The 23,036-nt window shown below is 41.6% G+C and overlaps 1 protein-coding gene across 1 annotated transcript in view; it reads left to right on the forward strand.

Moving 5' to 3' along the window:
* The window catches only part of LOC148335215 (insulin-like growth factor 1 receptor), a 97,410-nt gene that overhangs the window by 49,729 nt on the left and 24,645 nt on the right, over positions 1–23,036 (forward strand). The gene's annotated exons all lie outside the window — the stretch shown is intronic.

The raw sequence follows: 23,036 nt of genomic DNA on the forward strand, positions 1-23,036 counted from the left end.
AAAGAATACACATTTGGGGCAAAATTCAAAACCTTGAGAAAGGGCCGCAGACGGGGGGAATCCCCCTTCCAGGATGTCCAGGCTACAATGGATGCCGGGTTCAGCAACATTTAACACATACTTTGATGCTACACAATGTTAATTATGTGCTCAAACACGAGAACAGCAGGGTGCTTGTCAGTTTAGACAAATATCGTATCAATAAAAATATCCATCAGATGTCTCTAGAACAAGTGTGATCTAAAATCCAAGGTATTAGCGGAGCATGTGTTCTTTACTGTTGTTGTGATTGAATTTTGGCAGTTGGTGCGCAGATGGGGAGGAGGGGCGGCAGGAGGTCGGGGCGCACTTGCTCGTCCCTCCGTCAAGTGTTTTGGTGTGCACGAGTGGCTTTTGAGTCTGTCTTCAGCCAGACAGACAGCTGGTCAAACAGGCTTAGGAAAGCAGTGGGCAGCCGGGGCTTTGACTTAAGCCCATTAGGGCCCTCTTTATTACCCATTGGTCAACAACACCAATTTGAAAATTGTTTTCATGCTGTTGTCGGGAGTAAATCTGTGCTCTTTAGATTCTATGCTGGTCTGAAATCTTGTTTGGATGCTTGGAAGCCAAACCCAAGATGTCACCATGAAATGTGTGGGCTACTCAATGCCAGGTGTGGTGGAGTTTGTCATGATTGAGTGTGACAGAGTGTGCTGAAAGGGTTTCATGGGGGGTGGGGTCGCTGCTTGCTCTGCAGAGCTCTACCCCTTGTGTGAATGTGTCACGTAGCACGAAGGCCTGTGGAATGCGGACCACCATTCGCCTTGCTTTGCCTCATGATGGGTGGCCCACAGAGAGTGGAACCAGGGAAAATGTGACCATCCTGTGAGCAGGAGAAATGTCGATGGACTTTTCTTATTTGTTATAGTTTGACAGAGTCCAACTTTAAAGCATCCTTTTATTAGCTAAAAGCCAGGATACTGCTTTGCGGAATAAGTTTTCATCTGTCTCTCAGGTTGACTGAGTCTTTAAATTGTTCATAAATGTGATATTGTGTGTGAACGGTTGTTTGTCTAAATGTGTGGTGCAATTGACTGGGACCAGGGCACAGGGTACCCCACTTCTTGCCTAGTCATCTAAGATACACTAAAGTTACCTGCAACCCTAACAAGGACATGAGTTATTGAAAATGGTTGAATGAACATTGTAGAAGTTTGGCAAATTAACCAATACAAAGAATTACAAAAGTTGGGGCACTTTGTGATAGTGACACATGATCCAGAGGGGAACCGACATCTGTTTTCAAATGTGGATTACCACCATTCAAAAGATGGGAGTGTAACAGTATCTTCACGCACAGTATGATTTTTTTCCCCACTCAGAGCTCAGAGTACACAGACTGGAGAAATATCAGAGTGTGTCTTCCTGGGAGCTCAACTCACGATGGCTCCTGTTCAAGACTTCATGTCCCTCAACAGCCAGAAGCAATCAAGTGTATTTGTGTGTCCGGCTGCACGTTCCCGGATCATTTAGATTCTGCTGTTGATTAAAGGGAGTGCACAAAGTGTACTTTCTGGAAATACTACCTCCAAATGTGTGGAAGAGGTCCACGTTGAGTGGTCCAAAGCCTTGGTACTCACTTATGTCAACTGGAGTCACGTCATGTCTGGTCACATCATATTTTAGCCCTCTCACCAGCACTCATTGTCATTTAAGTGCAGTGGTCAAGCCGGTTTGAGTGGGTCAGGGGGAGATGTTATGCTAGATAGCTTAGAGGAGGCTGTAGTGTAATGTTTGACGCTGTTCATGTCAGATAACATTCCATATACCCTTGACACATCGTTTTAGGTCACTCCCAAACAGCATGAGAGAGCCAATGGAAAGTTTAGGTGTGATTGCATTTCCAGATGCACAATAGTATGCTCTGAAATCTAGATGGACATGCCTCTATGGATTTTGATGCATCTATCACACCTCGTCAGTTTATCATTCCACAAGTATGATGCTACACTTTCCTTTGTTTAACCGGGTAAGACAATTACGAAATGAAACAATTTATGATTCAGTGACTTGCCCAAGGAGACTTTGAGAGCACAATCAGAGCCGGGAATCAAACAGCTGACCCTTCAGTCACTTGATGTCCTGCTCAACCAAAAGAGCCACAACTGCGTGGTTTTCCAACTTTACATTTTTTCTATTGCCTTGTTGTAATGATGACGGTGTCAGAAATTATACCGTTTCACAAAGACCTGCAAAAATGTAAATCAGTAACTGCTCTCATAACCAAGAAAGTAGTACCATCTGCACCGATACTTGTCCTACCAGGTCTTATCCAAAAGCTTAGTTATGTAATATGTCAGTCATGAATGATACTGTTACAAAAACCGGGAAACAACGTTTTTTTCTGTTTGCTTAGGTGAAAATCCACAATATTGAGATTAAACAATGTTTTTTGAACATACTATATCTCCTCTCCAACATGTTACAGCAAGTTAACAGTAAAACCCATAAAAATATCACTTGGAAAATGATATAACAGGTGCATAAATGGTGATAAAGTAGGGCAACACTGTAAGTTTGGATAACCAGACATACTGCTTATGCACGTCTGAAGACAAAGACATTATTACTTAATTAGGTATTCTGAGGTCATTGTCCTCACATGCATGGTCCTTGTAGTGGACACTGTCTTGGTCCAGGCTGCCAGCTTTTAGTCAGGCAGCTGTCTGTTCCCTTAACATCTGGATCCAATAGTAGTGGCTCCCTCCTCCTCGTATAAATAGCCAGGCAGCCATAACCACACTATGCACTGCCGCTTGGATGCTACTTCATTTGTTCCCCAGGCCAGCCCTTTTTGTTTTTTTAAGATGCCAGCTTAAATATGGCTGGCCTTGTCACCAGTCACCCCTGCAACACATACCCCATCCTCACATCCCGACACTCCGCCTTCCAAGCTAACCGTCCCGAGTTTGTGGTTGACTGACGCACATAGGCAGACTGAAAGATGCCGGTCTGTACTGGGCTGTTGGAAAGTTTGAGTGGTGTGGCGCCAGGTTTGAATCCAGAGAGTGGGGATAGTGGGTGGGCTTACAGACGGGCAACTGCTGCTCCTGGATGAGCAGCAAAATGTGCTACATGAATGAAATTCTTGATTATACTCGGCCGTCGCTGAATGTATTGGTCCACAAGGGCCTCCTAAAACTCACACAATTTTACATGTCTTTGCATCCTGGTGACACAGTGTATATTTTAAGGGCTCCAAAACGCTCTCAGTTGTGTCCAAGGAAAGTGAAAACGTACAATTTCACACACAATTGGGTGGAACGTGTCTACCAGGACGCAATGCAAAGACCCATGCCCAAAAGCGAACAGGAAGTTGTTAATTTTGGTTTGAAACACCTATTTCAGACAAATTCTATGGCTCAAATGCTGCTGATTTCCTACTGGTAAATTTCCACCCATTCATGACTCCTGATCAGGAGACAAATGGGCAACACTAGATTGCAAAGCTTTTGAAAATCTTTTATTAAGCCTTTTGATCTTGTTACTGTATCTAATGAGGGGGAAGAGTGGCGTCAGTGTTTGAAGATCATTTCCAGGAGTCTCCATGACGAAGAAATGAGGGCCCACTTTTTTATTTTACATGGATGAAATGCCAAAAGAAAACCAGTTAGTTGACATATGTTCCAACCGGGATGATTTGTATTTATGAGTGCGTTTATTAATTTTATGAACTCAACATGTGCTACCACTGACGAGACTCATAAAAGCAAACTCAAAGTCTGCATCCTTCCTATTCCCCCGGCATATGTCTCTTAGTGTACTGTTTAGTGTGTGTGTGTGTGTGTGTGTGTGGGGGGGGGGTTGTGGGGGTGTGTGTGGGGGTGTGTGTGCATGTGTGTGTGTTTTGAAGGGTACTGGGGCTGCTACTTGAGTGAATTTTAATTTGCCTGCTTATGGAAGAACACATTGCAGGCTGGTGTGCAGGCTTGGGAGGGGGGTAGATGCTTTAGCACCCGTGCACTCATTCACCTCCGATCAGACACACAAACGCGCACTCACACGCACGCATTAACAAACCCATGGTGACACCTATTATTGCATCCTGTGGCCAGTAATTAAAAATAAAATGTACCACATCTTATATCCTTATAATCTGAGTTTGTCTTCTTTTTGTTAGGAACAAATTTATTACCATTAAATATTTAAGAATACAAGATATGTGACACATTTGATTCTTTTTCTGTTTAGGAAGGTCCAACAGGTTGAACCTATGTTTAAGTAATATATACAAAAACCTGAAATGAAATATTCTGAATTTTTTTAAATAGTTAATCTTCCTTTCGTCAGGAACATAACAGACAGCTCGCAATATATTTTCCAACAAATTAAATTGTAAAATAAGACAAATATTTACGCAACAAAATGAAATAAAAAGCACGTTGCTTACCATATATCCATAGTCAGAGTCTGAGCCATATGTAAATGTTTGCGGAGTAGGCGCGCCCTGTCCCTTACCAATTATGTGACTTAAAAATGCAAACAAATACAAATACCAGCTTCAGATGCGCCACTATACAAGTGAGGTGAACAAAAAATGGTGCAATTAAGGTACTGTCACAGCCACAGTCGCTTTCAGCCGTATACACACAAATGCAAAATGAGAACACTCACAAGGAAATGCTGACTGCAGGGCCAACCTGACTACAGCTCTTTACGCCGCATATTAGGCCACACCCCTAAAAGGCTTAACAAAAAAAAAAACATGTTCACTGTGTATTTTTTGCTGGGCAGAAGTTGATTAATGGCACTCTTTTCAGTCGGGAAAATTGATTGATATATGAGCAAACTGAATTCAGAGCTGGGTCCCGAAACAAATTCCACCTGTGCGTCAAGGTACCACTTGACTTCTTACGAAAGTCGACCAAAGTTCAACCAACCCCGGGGTATCCCTGAATTTTCTCTCTCTCCGCCTGTGCACCGTCACCGATTAGCACCTTGCTTTTGTCCCAAAATATACCTCCCAAACCCCCCAAAACAATCTCCCTTTTATTCTAGGACTACAAACAGCATGTGGAAAAACAAGTTCCAGCCTCGCATTGCTTTGAACGCGTGCCTCCGCTCGGTCTGTGATGTGGTGAGAGGAAAAACGTGGAGATTGCGTTCCAAAGGATGCAATTTGAGATTGTTGTCCCCCCTCTCTCTCCTTTACTGCACTCCCCTTTTGCTGGCCTCTTGAGGAAGAGCCACCCCCTAGCTCTGTTGTGGGCCAGGAGGTTATCGGGTTTGTTGAGGGGTGGTGTTTTTAAGGAAACCAAGTTGGCATATGTGGGGTGGATGGATTTTGATGGAGAAGGGACACAAACAGAGGGAGAGGACAGGAGGGAGGGAAGGTATAAAACAAACAAGTCCCTCTCGGCCCGTTGCTGCCTGTGACCCCCAAATCCATAAATTACATGCCAGCAGCTGGAGTGGTGAAGCGGCCATTTTATGAATGAGGGTGGGCGGGGTGAGGAGGAGCCTGGGTTCGGCCCACGAACACATAACACACACTCCCCATGCCTGCTCGCGAGGCCTTTGTGTGTGTTTGGGTTGGGTTCAAGACTCCGTTTGAGACGATTCTGCGCACTCAGTTTGGGCTGCGACTGCTGCTGTCAAGTTGGGCGTTTATTTCTTTCTGTAATTGTTTCCATGTTATTCATAATGAAATTCTTAGATTCAGCATTCTTATTATTAAATTGCTTTCTCCAGCAATGACTTTATTCAGACTTCTGATTGGCTACAAAAATGGGGCAGTTACAGAGTTTTTGTTTTTTGTTGCATTGGAACTCATGAGAGTCTGCTGGGAGTTTGCGGCTGGCAGGTTTCGCCGCATGCGATGAAGACACATACTAGAGCATCGGTGTCAAACTCTGGCCCGTGGGCCAAATTTGGCCCGCAGTGTAATTATATTTGGCTCGCGAGGCTATACCAAATGACTACTATTCTATTTCCTATATGATAATAGTAACATTCAAAATGATAATTGTAATTTTAAAAACTAACCATATAATTGCATTAATAAAACCACTTATAATAAAAATTTTCAATAAAAAATCAGCTTTTAAAAAATGAAATGCGGGCTTTGTTCAAGTTTTACCTTTCGGCCCAATGTGTATTTGAGTTTGACACTCCTGTACTAGAGTGTGGATCGTCCTTTCCTACTGTTCGGTTAAAACTCTGAGGTCCAACACAATCTCGTCTGGGACTCAGTTTTTTATCCATCCATCCATTTGCTTAGCACTTGCCTTCAACCTGGTGAAACCAGCCATCCAACCGCAGAGCAGATCCAAACATAGACAAGCATTCAAACTCCAATTGACACCTACGGCCAGAACTACATTTTATTTTTAATACAAACAGAGTTTTTTGTGAATTAATATGTAACATTGCTTTGAACTCTGCAAATTTCAGGGCATATTTTCCAGACAAACTGCATGAAAGCAGCCATGTGTGCGACGATGATGAGAATGTTTTTTTTTTTTTTTTGTCCTTGTTAAATTATTAACATTCAATTCAGCCATGACTGAAATACTTTTCTTGGAAGAGCCAGTCATCTTACGCGAGCAAGGTCAGGGATAGTGCAGCCTTGACGTCGCCATGGCGATCTGAGCCCACCCCCCCTTCCAACCTCCCAACCCTTTTACTGTACAGCCTTATGTAGCAGGTGCTTTTAGGAAGTGAATCAGCCGTGTAAGTAATGAGAGCCGACACACAGTGGACGCATGGACAGGACGACAATGTCACACGTCGCTGATGCATGAGATCGTCCTCTGATGTTGTTTCCATGAGATGTGAGCAAGTCCCATTTGTCCAAGTCATAAGTTAGGAAGTCAAAAGAAATAACTGAAGTCAACACAAAATTTCAAACAAGTCGAGTCAAGGTATAGTTTGGGTTAAACAAGTGAGAAATCATGTCATACATTCTTGCCCAGGCACAACATATGTTCGCACATAAGCCACTTTGTCTACTCGGCTGTACTCACACATTCTCAGGTCCCAAATCAGTCTTCGTATTGTCTATTACATGTTTGTCATCACAAGTATTTAAACGCATAATGAAGATGAAGCTGACTTATATGTTTTCCTAGCTTGGTTAGCTAAACTGTGAAGTTAACCTAGCTTAACCGTCTGTTAGATGTGGTATTTGTGTCTTTCGTCGTTGATTTGTATGTTGGCATTCTCAAATGGCACACGAGTTTGATGCGGTGACTTAAGTCTGACATGAGTTGAATCTTGTGACTCAAGTTCCCCACCTATATTGTTTACACCTCTTAACCGGCCTCCTCCATTAGCCTGTGAATGGAGATGATTCAAAAGTCTTGTTGATGCCGCATTAGACACACTTCAGGAAGCTAGTGTGAGTCTGCTCTCTTTCATCTTGTTTTCATCCCCCGAGGCCACTCAACTTGCTAATAACTGCTGTGCTTCAGGTGTGCCGGCATGGTGTCGCCTACTTCTTTATTTTTAAAGCAGGAATGTACTCCTGCAGGCAAAACCGCCGTCATGTTCCTTTTGATTCCTTTACGGTCATCTGGAGGAGCACTCAAACAACAACGTGAAAAAAAGAACTTGCGATGGACTTTCTTATTTAGATTCCATGCTTGACCAAAGAGCATGGACTGAGAACCTAATAATGTAAGCTCTTATTGTTATTTGAATCTTGATGTATGCAAAAAAATCATCAGTAGGATGTCCACTATTGTGTTCAAGCTCTTATTCTTAACTTGTTATCCTCGTGATCTCCAAAATGAGGATCTCAGTAAAATCGGCCATGTAGCAGGACGTGTAAAGCTGGGGTTGTGGGCAGCTACTTTTAAGATATTCTATTGTGAAAAATATAAAAATAATTTGATCATAATTGCTCATTGTGGAGGTGACTCGCGAGATCGCATCGACCGTGTGAGAACAGTGCAGCAGATACACACTGTCTCTCTCACACCCCCCCCCCACACACACATAGAACTCCTCGGTGGGGAGGGGAGAGGAATCGCGCCCTAATCAAACCTCCACAGGAAAAAGTGCTCGGAAATGCGGCTGTGGAAAAAAGCCTGGAGTCTTGGGCGGCTCTTTGATGGCTTTTCTTTGGAGTGCTAGTTAAAGGATCTGGTCGCCTGTTTCCTGTGTTTACGCCGTCTCGCTGTGTGTGTGTACATGTGCGTTTATGACCCTGTGTGTGTGATTGATGGCTCAGCAATTGAGCAGTGTGCTCGCATTCCCGCCATTCGCTAGCTATCTGTCCCCCAGTGGCCTGTTACAAAGTGTGTGTTTTGTGCCCAATCAAGTGTTCTTGCGGAATAATTGGTGATCCAGTAGGTGTGAATCCACGTAATGTGTTACTCACTAAATCGGGAATATTCAACAGCAGGTTAAGATCATTTTGTGCTTGAGATTTCAGTGTGACAGAGCGGCTGGGAGACTTTTTTTTTTTTTTTAAAGCAAATTAGGTTGGGTTTACGCTGCGTGGCACAGTGACGCAATTCCGTTTTTTGCTTTCAAGTGGCACAATTTGGATATGCGTCATGGAAGCATTAAAAAAAAAAAAAATATTGCAAGGGCCCAAGTCATGTTTTGACAAAAATATTTTTTACCTTAACATTACCTCAGGAAGCTCTGCTAAAGTCAGCTACATCTTTTAGCAAACATATAATTAAAAAAAAAAAAAAATCAAAAATAGGGTTTAAATCGGAATTAGTGAACTTGGTCCTGCAGTGTCAATGCGGACTTTGCGTTAAGTTGAGGACCGTTGCATCTATGTTTCCAATTTTTGGCGCACACAGTCTCCCTTTGTTGTTTGGTAGACAGATTCTTTTTGGGTCGAGCTTCCAAGTGGTAAACATAGCCTCCAGCCCATCATTTGTGACTGTTTATGATGTGTAATTTGACAAGGGCGTAGACAGATAGTAATTAACAACGCATTTGTCAAACAAATGATTGTATCCTGGCTTAGCGGAAAGATTCAGTATGCAAGTGCGGAATCAGCTCTCACCGATGGTGCAGTGTTCTGTCTTTGATAGCTGCGAGAGAAAAAGAATTATGTCTTGGAAACAACATAAAGGGAGATAAGAGACCCTTGGGCTGGAAGGAAGCAATCACAAGTTTGAAACTTATTGCCTCTGTCATCTTGGGAAGTTGTGTTTTAGCCCGCTCTAACTCAAAAATGACTTTACCATAGTGCTGGGCTAGGGTTGGGAGATTTTGCCTGAAAATAAAATATCTGATTTTTTTCACACTAAATTCGATTTTTTGTTATTTATTTATTTTTATTTTTTATTTTTTTTAAGAAAATAAATAAAAATTACAGAAAATGCAAAGCAACTTTTGCTTTTATTTTATCAAACAAAATGTTCACTTTCACAATTAAAGTGCAAAATGCCTATATCAAGTAAAGTACTTCTGAAAAGAAATGTAACAACACATTGAATTACATTTATAAAGTGCAAACCACTTTTATTGTAAAAATTACGGCAAACTCAAAATAACTTTTGCTTCTGTTTTATCAAACACTTAACCATTTCCCTTTCAGAATCAAAGTGCAAAACGTCTGCCTCAAATAAGATACTTCTGCCCAAAGATTCATCAGAACACATTGAATTAGATTTGTAAAGTGCAAACTTGGAACATTTTTATCTAAACTTTAAACTTGTACAACCTTAAAAGATAAACAGTCCCACATGTTAATATTTCGATGGCATATTAGTATCACTCAACAAGGAAAAAAAGACAAGATGCAATTTGACAAGTTTAAAGTCATCATTATGAAATAAAACTTGTCATGACGAAATTAAAAATCATCATGATGGAATTCATACATTGGCCACCGTGTTCAGAATAAAGTTGCATTCCACAAAACTATAATTTCATGAAACATGCGTCTCCTTTCCCACTCATCAATCATTGTGGTATGCAGAAATGTGACACGTTTTAGACATGTTTGGGTGTATCCCGCCGTCATGACCGAGCTACGTGACCGGTTGACTTCATGCTGCCTTGGACGTCTTGCTTATCAGGATTCTAATTCAAATTACAGCTGGTTTCAAACCTTCCGCTTCTAACTACGGCAATTTTTTTTCTTTTTGACAGCAAACTAACAACATACATCACACATTAGTTGCGAGGATTACTTCGTCTTCTCCTTCTATTTCTCCTTTTTTGTTTTCTTCATCCATTTCTTCTTCTACTTTCTTTTGCTTGTTGACCAAAGCTTTTGGTTCATTACCATCACCTTATGATAAAGAGTGCATGCGACAATATTAAATGATTTATAATGACATAGGGACTGTCTGCGCTGGAATGGATGAAAGCGATCGAAGAGTGGGGGGGCAAATGGCCCCATGGACTCGTGTTTACCTTCTCCTCGTCTCCGCACTGCAGTCTGCCGCCCTCCTGAGATCCCCCCGCCAACACGCGGAGGCCCCCTGTTGGTGCACTAATACGGCAGCAGCTCTGCCCGTTGAGTTGCGTGAAGTCCGTAACGGTGCAAAGACAAAGGCATATTTTCAAAGTTGTCTGCGACCTAGAGCCACTGAGAGAAGGAGGAGGGCGTGTTTAATTTGCCCACTGTTTTCAAACGGCATCTTTATGTCTTTCCTCACGATGAATGTGCCACGCCGTTTCACAATGGAGGCCATTGTTTGTTTGGAGGATGTGGGGGGTGGCAGGCGGAGAAAGCATCGGGTATTTTGTTTCATTCCTTTCTGGAAGTCTTGTGTTAGACATTGCGGGGGCTTTGCACTTCCTGTGGTTGAGGGGCGCTTGCTTTCTCTGCCCAAATCCTTGATTCTTCTGTCATCTTTTAGTTCTCATGTGAAATCGTATTAAGGCTTCATTTAAGACTAGTGATAGTTTGTAATTTAGTTGCAGTTAATAACCAACAGGCAAAATATTGACTTTGTTGTATAATTTCGCATTTGATGGGTGAACAGGCACTCCAGAGATCCAACTACAGTTGTGCCTTGAGAAAAGAGTTTAATTTGTTCCATCAAAATTCTCATAACTCAAATCAGTCATATTTTAAATCGTCTTTCCCCTTTGAAAAGAATAAAATGCTATTGATCTGTTGTGGCCACCCCCCAAAAAAACAACAAAATTTGAATTTGTGAACAGTTTTTGCTACACTTTGGGGACCTTTGTGCTTCTGCCTAGGAACAATATAAGACAGACAGACGGATACACTGATGAGAGACGTTTGTACAATAGACTTTCCAGCTTGTCTCAGCCCCTTTGCTGAAGATAAATAATATGTGACTGTGAGTACTAAAATAATGTCAAATTTTGTTGCTGCAACATTTGTTTTCAACTGTCCGCTGCTTAAACGGACATATATAGTATATAGTGATGCATCGTAATTCCTGTTTACATCCTGACACCCGCCACTGACCATAAGAGCAGAGAGCGAAATCGTGTGGTTTGTTGTAGCACATTTTGGTTCTCTTTAAAACTAACTGAACCAGTAGGGGGCCAAGGGAAAACTGACCAACTTTATGATCCCAAGTGACTCAGAGCAGACAACTGTAGGTGTGAAAACAAATGTCAACGTTCACAATGGGCTACAGTATCATTAAGGGGAAAGTGTTACGCAAACACATGCACTCAGCATGGAGCTTCCTTCCCGCCGGAATGAAACAACTCTCTTTTATAGTTTGCTGTTGTTTTTCTTCTCTGCTCCTCCTCCTACTCGTTGAACAAGGGTGGCCATGTGAGCCGCTGAGGTCCAGAAGAGGGGGCCAGCCAAATGAAAGAGTGCTTGTGAGCCGTGAGACAGAGCCTAGAGAAAAAAAAAGACAGGAACACCCAGATCAATTGGAGGGGGGAAGACAAGGAAGGAGGAAGTGATCGCTGAAAAAGAGGAGGTGAAAAATGGGGTCGGAGCCATGATGTCACCGAGACCCAATTGGAAGTGCGGACCGTAGAGCATTTAAGGCCGTCAGCTGTCCGGCTGCATCCACATCAAGTTCCCTCTTCGGTTTCTTTCCCAGCATTTTGACCACTCGTTCCAAAGACGTCAGCCTATAGCCACGTAGACTTCATTTTGTGCCTTTTGGAACGCTCATCTGGCTTCCAGCGCTGGGCGTGATAGCTGCTTCAGCTATGTAAATACCGTGTGACATCATAGGCCGAGTGTGACACAATGCAAGCCACTAATGAATTGAACAGAGTGAGAGAGAAATGTGACAGTAAACGGCGCCACATAAAGCCATTACCTTTTAAAATGAGACACTGCATTTACCCGATGTCTTCTCTTTGCAGTCTCCTTGTACAGTTTGTGTTATTGTGTTAAATTTCCATACCCAAAACACTATATTTATAAAAGAAAAAAAAAACAATAATATTAATCTCTTGTGGTCTATTTTTCCCCCCCATGGTTTTCACACTCTCTGCTGTCTGTATTGAGAATAAAATACATTTTTTGTGGTACTACGCCTGTTCCAAGAGCGCAACTTAACTGAAGGAGACGCAACCGTTGTGTTTTGCCACCCTGGACCGCACAGACTTTAACTAGCTGTCATATTTGGCAACGTTGTTGCCCCATTACTAATAAGGCAAGGCTATCACGAGCCCCGAATGTCATGCTCCGTAATTCCTTTTTACTGGAATTGCGCCTTCATGTTGACTTTAAGACTTTTTTTTTTTTAATGGAAACTGTAAAACTAAACTCCTGGCTTTCTGTATTGAGGCATGCAAAGAATGAGGCAAAGCAGATTATTGTTCAAGACTGGCAGGCATTTGACATCATGGGTGAAATGGAAGCAATTGGATTGTCCTTGGAGTGTATTGGACCAGGCTTGGACTCTTCATTTCCAGTCTGAACGGGGCCAATGTCAACAAGACCTCCTGCCTACAAGCTTTAAACTGCCTACACTGATTGACCCTTGGCAGAACAAGGCTGATGTTTTTCCCCGAGAAAGACAAACTGCCGATGGGCCTCCCCGGTGTGGAATAAGGCACTGTGTACTAAGCACGTTGGATCGATACCTTGTCTTTTTCCTGTTTCAATTTGGGAATGTGTTATCTTATCAGACCATTACACCTAAAAGGACAAGTAATGTTGGAGTACCACTAACAGATGTGAATGTGAAGCTCGGCAGCCTCTCATCAAGCGCACTTGTGTTCGTTGCCTTATGGATATAGACGTAAGTGGCTAATATGAATGTACAGAAGTGAGGTGGCAGACTGTGAGGAATACAGTGAGAAGAGAGAAGGGCCGAGGTGAGGCGGCGGGGCTTTGGAAGGATGCTTCATTGCCGCAGTCTGCCTCGATGCATCAGAAATCCACCTTCTGTCTCCTGAAAGAAAATACTTCAGTGAAGAGATACAGAGAATGCAGTTTAAGGCGTCACAATTTTCTGTGTTGCTTTTTGTTGTGTTTGAGACCAGAAGCACTGACATTCTATCACTAGGATTCGCTAAAACTGTAGCAAAGTTTGAATTACAGACAATATTTGTATGAAACATATTTCTACATGATAATTATAAAACAATCAAAACACTGTGATACCCGAGCTACCTATTTTGACGCCATTGTGCAAACCACTACTAGTTTTAAATCCTTGTTTGTTAGGAATAGCGCAAACGGAGGACACCCCAAGATTATACGGCGTGACGTTTGCTGAAATTCTTCATTGTTGGGCTATTTTGATGACTGGTTTCAAAACACCTGTATCCTGTTTATGACTCACCTTGATTTAATGTTTTACACGTAGTTTCTAAGGACGGATGTGTTTATCTTGAGTGTGTTTTTAAGGTGTTTGCGCTGTTAAAGTGTTGAGTCCACATTGGTCCACCCAACTTGTGGTTCTCTGGGTAGCTTGCTTGTTCTGTTACAGGTGCGTCCACAGCCAGCTGGCTGCAATACAATTGTCACATTGTACAGTTCCCTGAAAATACAACGTGAAACCTGTGCTCGATTGAAAGCACCATCTTTTGTGATGGTCTTCGTGGCTGCATTCAGAGGTGTGTAATTAGGGTGTGATTTGCCAAAGGCTTTGACCCACTCTAACTAAATGGTGCAGATAGCAAAGTGGCCAACCGCCAGTTTTGCACCCCATCCAGCTCCAGTTGTGCTCAAGTACTTGCCAGGAAACACAGTGCATGTAATGAAGCAAATCTGGGAAGTCAAGTATTTTTAGAAGCAAGGAGGGAACACCTCCAAATGTGTGGAAAAGAAAACAGTTCTGCCTCAAGGTGCGTCGTGCTTGCCTTGTATTTAGTGACGTTCTGTGGACATAGAGCATTGCAACTCCAGATGGGAAGTTGGCCTATCACAATTTGTGTTTGTAGGATGTTATATTAGGAACAAATGTGGCAGACTACTGTCACTTTGTGTTTATCAGAGTAGACGGCATTATCTTTTATACAAAAGATTTATAAAGGAACTCTAGATTTTAGTCTAAGTAAATTTGCCATAAAACATTATTACCGACTTATCAGCTTTCTATAATTTTTGTGTTGTTTTTGTTGCAATATGTATATATGTATGTTGTCTCTCCAGTCCCGCCAAAAAGTATTGAAATAATTTCCCGTTTTGTCTATGCTTTCCAATTGTTGTTTTTTCACCCACCCACAGCTCCCTGCTTTTTACGTTGGTTACGCCTCTATCTAATACAGGCGGGGGCAACCTATGGCCCTGGGGCCACATGTGGCCCGTTAAATGTTTTAATCCGGCCCGCCTAACTGGAAAAAATTAAATGAATAAACCTTGTTAATGTTTTTTTTCCTTTAATTCTGATGTACCCCTAGTAGGAGCACACTTGAAGACAGATATTTTGTTGTAATGCTTTATTTCATTTTCATTTGAAATTAAAGCATGTTTTCTTTCTGTATTAAATGTATTTTTTCTCTGATGAGATGTAGTCACCAAAACACCCAATCCATCTGCTTGTGGTCCGGCCCCCCTGTCAAATTTTGAACCCATTGTGGCCCACGAATCAAAAAGGTTGTCCACCCCTGATCAAATCTAAAAGTAGCTGTCTAAAATCCTGACGTGGACTTTGACATTTAGCGCTATTTATTTATGCCAACTGTGTTACCTACAGGCGGCACCTTGGATTGCTGGTTGACATGACTGCCTCTTATTTCTGAGGTTCTGTTTGAATCTCTGGAGTTTCTATGTTCTACATTTACCCCGGCTTCCTTCCACATTCCGAACATGTTAGGTACACTGAAGACTCTAAATGGTCCATAGGTGTGAATGCTTTTGTGAATGACAGTTTGACTGACAACCAGTACACAGTGTACAACGCTTCTTGCCAAAAAAACATCTTGGATGAACTTCAGCTCAACCGTAACCCTCATAAAGACAAGAGCTATAAAATATGGATGACTGACTATTTTTTATTTGGAGTCGAACAAAAGCTACTATCTTGTAAGTTGGATATTAGATCCAGATGTAAATACCTGGAAATGAAAGCTTAGCTGTTGATCTCTTGCCTCGTATTCATCTTTTGAAATTCAGTCTACAGCAAAATAAAGGAAGTGGCTACACCATTCCGCTTGGGAGAGGAGTGCATAGAAGGTCGACATAAATAACTACATCACTAGCAGATGGCATCCAGATGACACTTGCAAAATAAAAAGCAATTTGAAATTAGATGCAGTTGTAATCTGGATCTTCCTGTCAAAGTCATGCCGACTATTAAAAGACAGTGTGAGAATCTTGTGACTGAGGGGTGTCCAATGTACGGTGGCCGTTTGCCACCGACGAGAGTCTCCGCGCGAGTAGCGTGACTGCTGCGCCGTCTCTGTCGAGGAACCGAGTCGGCACTTCTGGACATTTCTGCCAAGTCAGACCTTCAGGGATTCGCAAGTGTAGACTGTCTGTGGGCGACAGAAGCGTATTTTTTTTTGTCCGACTAAAGTGGATTGCATTGCAAATCTTCTTGCAAAATATATCACACTAAATGTCAATGTGGTTATGTAGTCATCGATGTTTGCTTTCAGTGGACGACATATCGTGAAAAATTGACTTCTAACTTGTTTGTGTACGAATATATATATATATTTTTCCATGCGGATGAGCATTTACTTCCGAATAAGCAGTACGTACTTGGCGGTATTGACGTTACACAAATTGACAAGTGTGATTTGTCAACTTGGTGATGAAGTGCTGGTTTTAAGAGTGAAAATATAATTCCCGTTTTTAATGTCTTAATGGGGTGCTTTTTTTTTAATTTGATTTTTTTCATCATCCTCAGGGCTCGTCGCTTAAGCAGTTGCAATACTCGCTGCCGGACATTATACTAAAAGTGAAATCTGCCCACAGCATTGGCCTCACAATCATTCAAATAAAGTCATATTGGTTTTCATCGTTTTTAAAAATGAACACATTCAGTGATTAAGTGATTTTGCTGTGCAGCAGTGTCCAAATACCTGCATCCTGTGAGCGGGTGCAATCAAAGCAAGCAGCTGCACTCTGGGCTCTGGCCTGAGGGTAGAAGTTTGACTATTGAGTGTATGTGTGTGTGCGTGTATGTTGTTGTGACTGAGAGGGGAAATGCCACGCATGCCTGCACACACAGCACCAGCACATAGTTGGGTGAAAAACACATTGCTGGTCTTTATTGGGCAGGCGTGTGGAAGAGACCCCGGCGGCACTGAGACCAAGCGGGAACACCTCAGGAAATCACATCATGATACATTACAGTGTTTCACAAATTTTATTGAGCCAAGGCATATATTTGAAATATCTCAAGGCGTGTCACCCCAAAAAATGTTTTATCTGAAAAATATTATTAGTGCTGTCAAGCGATTGCATTTTTTAAAACTAATTAATCGCAAATAATTTACATAATTGATCGCGATTAAAACAACGCTTGGGATGTTTACTTGACTAAAATCTTGGAATTAATGTGGACAAAATATGAAAGTATATTTCTACTCAGACTGTTCTAATAGCTTTGTTTGATCTTTGAATATGATTCTTTTCCTATAAAATGCAGGAAAAACAGTTGAACGATACACCAAAGATGAAAAACTAATATGATATTTGAATTTGGCTTTCCTGTTTTATTTTGGAACACTTGAGTGTGGTTGGCTAATTCCCACAGCTCGCCTTATGATCTGTCACAGTGCACAGTTCACTGCGTTTTAGTGCGTCACACGTTGTTGTTGCTGTGATGAGGTGAAAAAGAGCACTTCAGATGGGATCCGTCCATCCTGAAACACGAGTCGCAATGCGCCTTCGGAACCATCTGCTCTGATGTGGTTTCCCTTTGGCTCAGAGCGGAGGAAGCATCCTCTTCGCTGGCTGTCTGTTCTGATGTGGTTTTAAACAAGTGCAACGGGGGCCATCCACCGCGGGGGGCTCCCAGGGAGGATTGGGTTGCTGGATAAGGATGTAGCCTGATGAAGAAGAGGAAGAGGGGAGATGGAGGTGGGGGCTTTAGATTGGTCTGCTGTCTGCTACTGTATCTCACTTTTTCCAGCATCCCATTTGTCTGCTACCAGTAACCCGAGCCCACCGGCTCCAACAGCAGCAAGTGGGAAACTCGACGTTGTTTTTTTTTTTTCTTACTGGATTCCTTCCTCCCAGGTTTTTCTTTACCCTCTCGCTGAAATCTGTGGAAAAGCCGCGCTTAATCGCCATGGTTACACCACCCGCCACCCCCTCTCCTCCCTGTCTGCACTCGCTCTACCCCTACCAGAGTTGTTTACCACCTCTGCGCCAGACTCAATAACATGTCAGTCATCGGGATTAGACCCTCCCCTGCCTGCTCGCCATTGGCCCCCACTGGGAGCTCCTGCCCTCGTTTCGGTGACTCCCGCCACCCCCACGACGCCGCCAGCCCCCCTCCATTACGGCCATTGTAAATAATGAATCGTTTCCCAACTGTCGGTCACCTTTCGTTCTGACACAAGCAGGACATGCTGAGCTTTTTCTCCATTTTGGGGATATTTTCGTAGTCATAGAATTATGTGGTAAAATAGTATGCAAGCCTATTATAATTTCAAGTAAGATGTGTAGTAGAAAATAATTATGTATAGCTTGAATTCCTACTAGATCTTTTTAGAATCTGGAGAAGTACCTCATTGTTGTGTAAAAAGTGTAATTTGTTTGTGCCCCCACTCCATCACGATTTTTTTTGTTGTTTTTTCAAAGCGTTTAACAATACACTTACTGACTATAATGCCCTTGGATGTAGGGAAAGGAGAGCCAGAGTTGCCGCCGATGCACTTTTGCATGTTTTTGCATAATTAATTTATTGCTTGTGTTTGTTATAAATTATATGGGAAACTGACCTTCAAAAAAGAATTGCATATTAAATCGCAAACGCAATATTGAGGGAGGGGATCACAATTAGATGATTAAAATCGTAGTTTAAAGTTTGAGTGAGAGGAGAAACTATATAAAAAACAAACATGTTTTTATATGGTCTCGATAATGCAGCTTTTCACCTATTGCAGGTGGCTCTGGAATGTTTCTCCCTCGGTAACCGGGCGTTCGCTGTGGTTTGAAATGCATCATGACATCTGCTAGTTGTTTTCAATTTCTTGTATTGCCGGGACAAGCCGCTTGTGTTTCTGTGTTGTTGTAGTGAAACAAGGGATTAACATTCTTCATAGTTGGGAAAACATTCTGCAGATTCTTCACATAGTCCGCTGGCTGGGTGATAACTTTGGAACTTTCTTCTAAAAAAACAAATGAAAAAAAAAAATAAATAAATAAATAAACCTTTTTCATGGCACTTGTTCAGAAAAGGAACTCTGCGCTCCCTACGCCGACTCCCATCTTGTTTACTGTTGATGAAAAGGACTCAGTTGACGCTGGTATTGTGGCACTGTGGCGAACAGCAGGTGTTTGCTGCCATCTGACCCCGACTATGTTTTCTGCAGGTTTGTGGGTGAGGGTCGTCTAACCGCCGTTTCGAGAGGAATGACGTTGTAAACAGGATCTTGTAAAACTTTCAGCACACACTAGGAATACATATATTGAATGTCATGATGTAGTATTTGTATGTTGGATGTTTCTTTAGGGGTTGTGGCCTCATTAGTGGTAGCTCCTTGCAAATGTTGTCATTAGGGCTGTACGATCTTAGAAAACAATTTCTTCATCATGCAAAAAAGCAAGCTCATTGTTTACTTTGCTAATTAAGCGAAGTTAGCAAGGTGGGGAATTATCATGCTTGTCCTGTAGCTGCCAGCCGCCGGACGTCTCCAGAGGCTTAACAAAACTTTAGCAAAGCGTAGGCTCGCGTGCGCATTTGACTTGCTCTCGTCCGCTTCACCCTGCGTGAGTGGAGAAGCGATCGGCACAGTATTTTTAATTTTGTGGAGGTGATCATATAAGCTTGATGTCAATAAATCCAAAAAGTGCAAAACTCTTATACCTCCACAGGTTGAAGTGGACAAGAGCAGTAATGTGCATTTGAATTTTGGTGAAAATATTACAACGCTTGCCTCCCTGCTGTTACTTAGACAGATGAGACTTAAAAAAATTAAGTCCAGCTCCAAAAAGGGCATGCAAATTTATCGTAAATCTCACAAATAAAGCCCTCAAATCATTACAGAATCTTTTAAGTGTGTGAATTTTATGTTTGTTACTTAAAATATTAATATTAGAAACAGAATTGAGGAGAAAATATACACAACAAAAACAAATACAAAAACATTATTGGAAATGTGGCTTTTGGGTATTTTCCAGCAGATTTAGTTTAACATTTTTCTAAATATCTGCAAATGTTCCAGATATGTTAGCCATGGAATTTTGTATAAAGTACCATTCTGCTGCGGGTCCGAACATCCACCAAACGGCTGATAGTTCTCATTCAAATTTCCCCATTGTGGGACTAATAAAGGACATCTTTATCTTTATCAATCCCTGTCTTATCAAACGTCCACTTATGGTCATAAATGGATGTCACTCTACGGGACTCAGGACGACGCCCCTCTCCTTTTGAAGCAGTGCAAAAGCCACAATGCCCTGGCCGTGTCCAGTGTGGAAAACGGGGCCCCGTTTGGCGCGTCCATAAATAGAGGATTGTATCCTTGACAGCGCAGCTTGTTTAGTGACACACTGAAACCGGGTCGACTTATATGGATTTAGGGCTTGCGCTCTTTGTTCCGCTTTTCTTCTGCTGTGCATGTTTGGAATGTCTATCGTTTGCGGAATCTACGGAGATGATGCTGCAGTAAAAAAAAAAAAAAAAAAATGACAAAAGAGGGGAGGGGGGCTGCCTCATTACAGTTTGCCTTGGCTGCCCTCTGTTGGTTGCATTCCAAGAAATTAAAAACAAAAATCAAGGCGTGATCTGACTGCTTTAAACGCACTGGTGTCAAATCAAAGCACAGCTGACGACTGGTATTTAAATTGTGCAAAAGTGTGCGTTTGCCCTAATACAGTTTATGATGGACTGCTGTGTGCTGTCATGATGTAATGACAACGCACCTCTTCTCAATGCCCTGAGCATCTGACTGTTCTTGGCCATAAAGAACTTTGTCGTGATGCTGTACCCTCCCTTGTCACTCAACCTGGTTCCGTGGGATGTTCTCCTCCTTCCAAAGTTCAAAGTAGACATCCAGACGTCCTGTTTCAAATACAAGATGGCCATGACGACAACGCTGTAGAAGAATCCTTCCATGAAGGCATTGCAGAAAAGGCCGCAAAAGTGCATTCGACTACAAAGGGGATTAGAAATTGCTGAATGTTAGTAATCGATTGTACTTGATTTATTTCGATTGTGACTCCAGTCATTGAATTTTTCTGACAAACCTTGTATGTGTGGCATGATAACCACAGGCGTGTGTCATCCAAATAATCACTTTCAAAGCAAAGCTGCATAATTTAACAACCACAAGCTTTTGTAGTTGAAACCATCATACCTAAACTTGTGTGAAATAACTATCAACCACTCAAAATTTCTAAAAATTCACGCTGTGTTGTTTGATCAATCAGTCTCAAAGCTACGTGTAGCACAGCAATCAATGCATGGGTGGTGAAAAATCAACCTCAAAAGCTATGTATGGCATAACAATCACTCACTTGTCTTGTCCAAATAGCAATGCCAAAGCTACACGTGGCACAACCATGCGCTCATGTCCAGTAGTTACTCTTAAAGTTATCCGTGGCCCAACACTCACGTCCTTGTGTAGTTGAAACAATTACTCAAAGCTATGATGAACGTTTAACACATTCGGTGTGGTATAACAATCACATACCCGTTTCGACAAAAAAGTCACAAAGCTATGTGTTGCTGAACATTCAGCTGAAACAATCAGTCATAAAGATTAATGTGTGACATAATTGCAAATGCTTGTAGTCAAAACAGTCACTCTCAAACCTGTGTATTGCATAAAATGAATGCTCGCATTGATTTTGCTGACTCTGTATGAAGTAGGGAGACGTGACACTGTCAGGGTTGGAATGCAATGTGATGATCAATAAGGATATGAAATCAGATCCACTAAGATACATTTGTGGTTTTCCCCTGTTTTGGAATCCCCCATCTGTACTATTTGATTTTCGTCACGGTGAGAAGGAATGGGAATTATTAGAGAAAACTGACAAGAATTGCAACATGCTGCTCCCCCAGCCCCCTCCCCGTTCCCGCTCTGTGAGGCCAAAGTGAATTTGACACATTTGGGAGTCGGCAGCATTGCTGTAGTGCACCGTCACATGGTGAAGCCGCACAGATGTTTTGTAAAGCTGCATGAAATATTCATCTGGCGATTAGCTCGGCAGCCTACTCTCATTTCAAAGCAAGAAAATGAGCGTGGTTCATTTGCGCTATGCTATGGGACTCGATGCGACATATTTTTACCCTATGATATGCTTTCATCAAAATACACCCTGAAGGATTGATTAGTAAAGTATGCTATTCACACTTTTTGAGTTTGAGTGGGGCAGTCACATCTCATGCAAATAAAACACTGCTCACCACACCCTCCGCCACCCATCTACGGGTCGAATGCCAAATATGGGTTTTGTTACCATGGTGATTCAGTGTGGATCTAGTGTGCCTAAACAACACTAATAGCATTGATTGTAATTTTCACTCATTGAGGCGTCACCTCATCACCAAGCGGCACAGTTTGACTTGTCAATTTGTGTTGCAGCTCTTGTGCAAGAAAATTATCTCAATTCAGTGTTATTTCTGTTTAATAATGGCTTATGCCCAGAATGTTTGTGTTGGTGTGTGTATTTGCCTCGACCATTTCACCAGGAGGCGGTTGGTCAGCGTTATTGGCCCTGTTGAGAAATGTATCTTGGAGTAATAACTCAAGACCATAAACATACATAGAGCAACTCAGACTACTCGCAAGGGTGGGTTACATTGGGGGTCTTTTGTTCGACGCTGTCGTTAAATTTGCAGAATCTCAACTCCTGCCTTTCTCTGATGCTTTTTTTTAGCTAGTCCGCACAGGCCAGTTGTCGATGCAAATAATTGATACATCTTTTTCTCATTTTAATACATTTTTGAGCATTAAACTGACGATAAGAAAACTTCACATCGTGATCCTTGTGAGCAAAATGATCTTAGCTATCACCATTATACCAATTTTACTGAAAGTGAAATATCAAAGATTTTATGTTGAAAGTGAAAACATTTCAAACATTAGGTGATACAATTGTCAAACAGATAATGATTAAAATATAAAAAAGAAGACATTAAAAATTCATTAATATTTGAAAAATTCCGACATATGAGTGGAAAATTACAAATATATTTGAAAAAAAATAGAAATATAACACACAAAGCCTGTTAAAAAAATACACGGGCATTATATAAAAAGAAATTATTTAAAAATATAACAGTACAGTATAAACAATATAAGATTAGATAACAAATCTTGGGGAAAATACACAAAAATTGGACTATATATTTCTTGATATATGGGACAAAATAAAAATAGGCAAAAATATGAACATTTTTTAAAATAGTGAAAATATTTGACAAAAACCTAAACAATCAGACTTAATTATCAAATATGAATAGTTTTACAAGATGAATATGTGTAAAAACAAAAAAAACAAACACTCGGTAAGGATAAATATTTACTCACAACAAAGAAATCTAACATTT

The sequence above is a fragment of the Idiotropiscis lumnitzeri genome, chromosome 6 (assembly GCF_059441095.1).
Source record: "Idiotropiscis lumnitzeri isolate Australia: NSW breed Sydney's pygmy pipehorse chromosome 6, RoL_Ilum_1.0, whole genome shotgun sequence".
NCBI lineage: Eukaryota > Metazoa > Chordata > Actinopteri > Syngnathiformes > Syngnathidae > Idiotropiscis > Idiotropiscis lumnitzeri.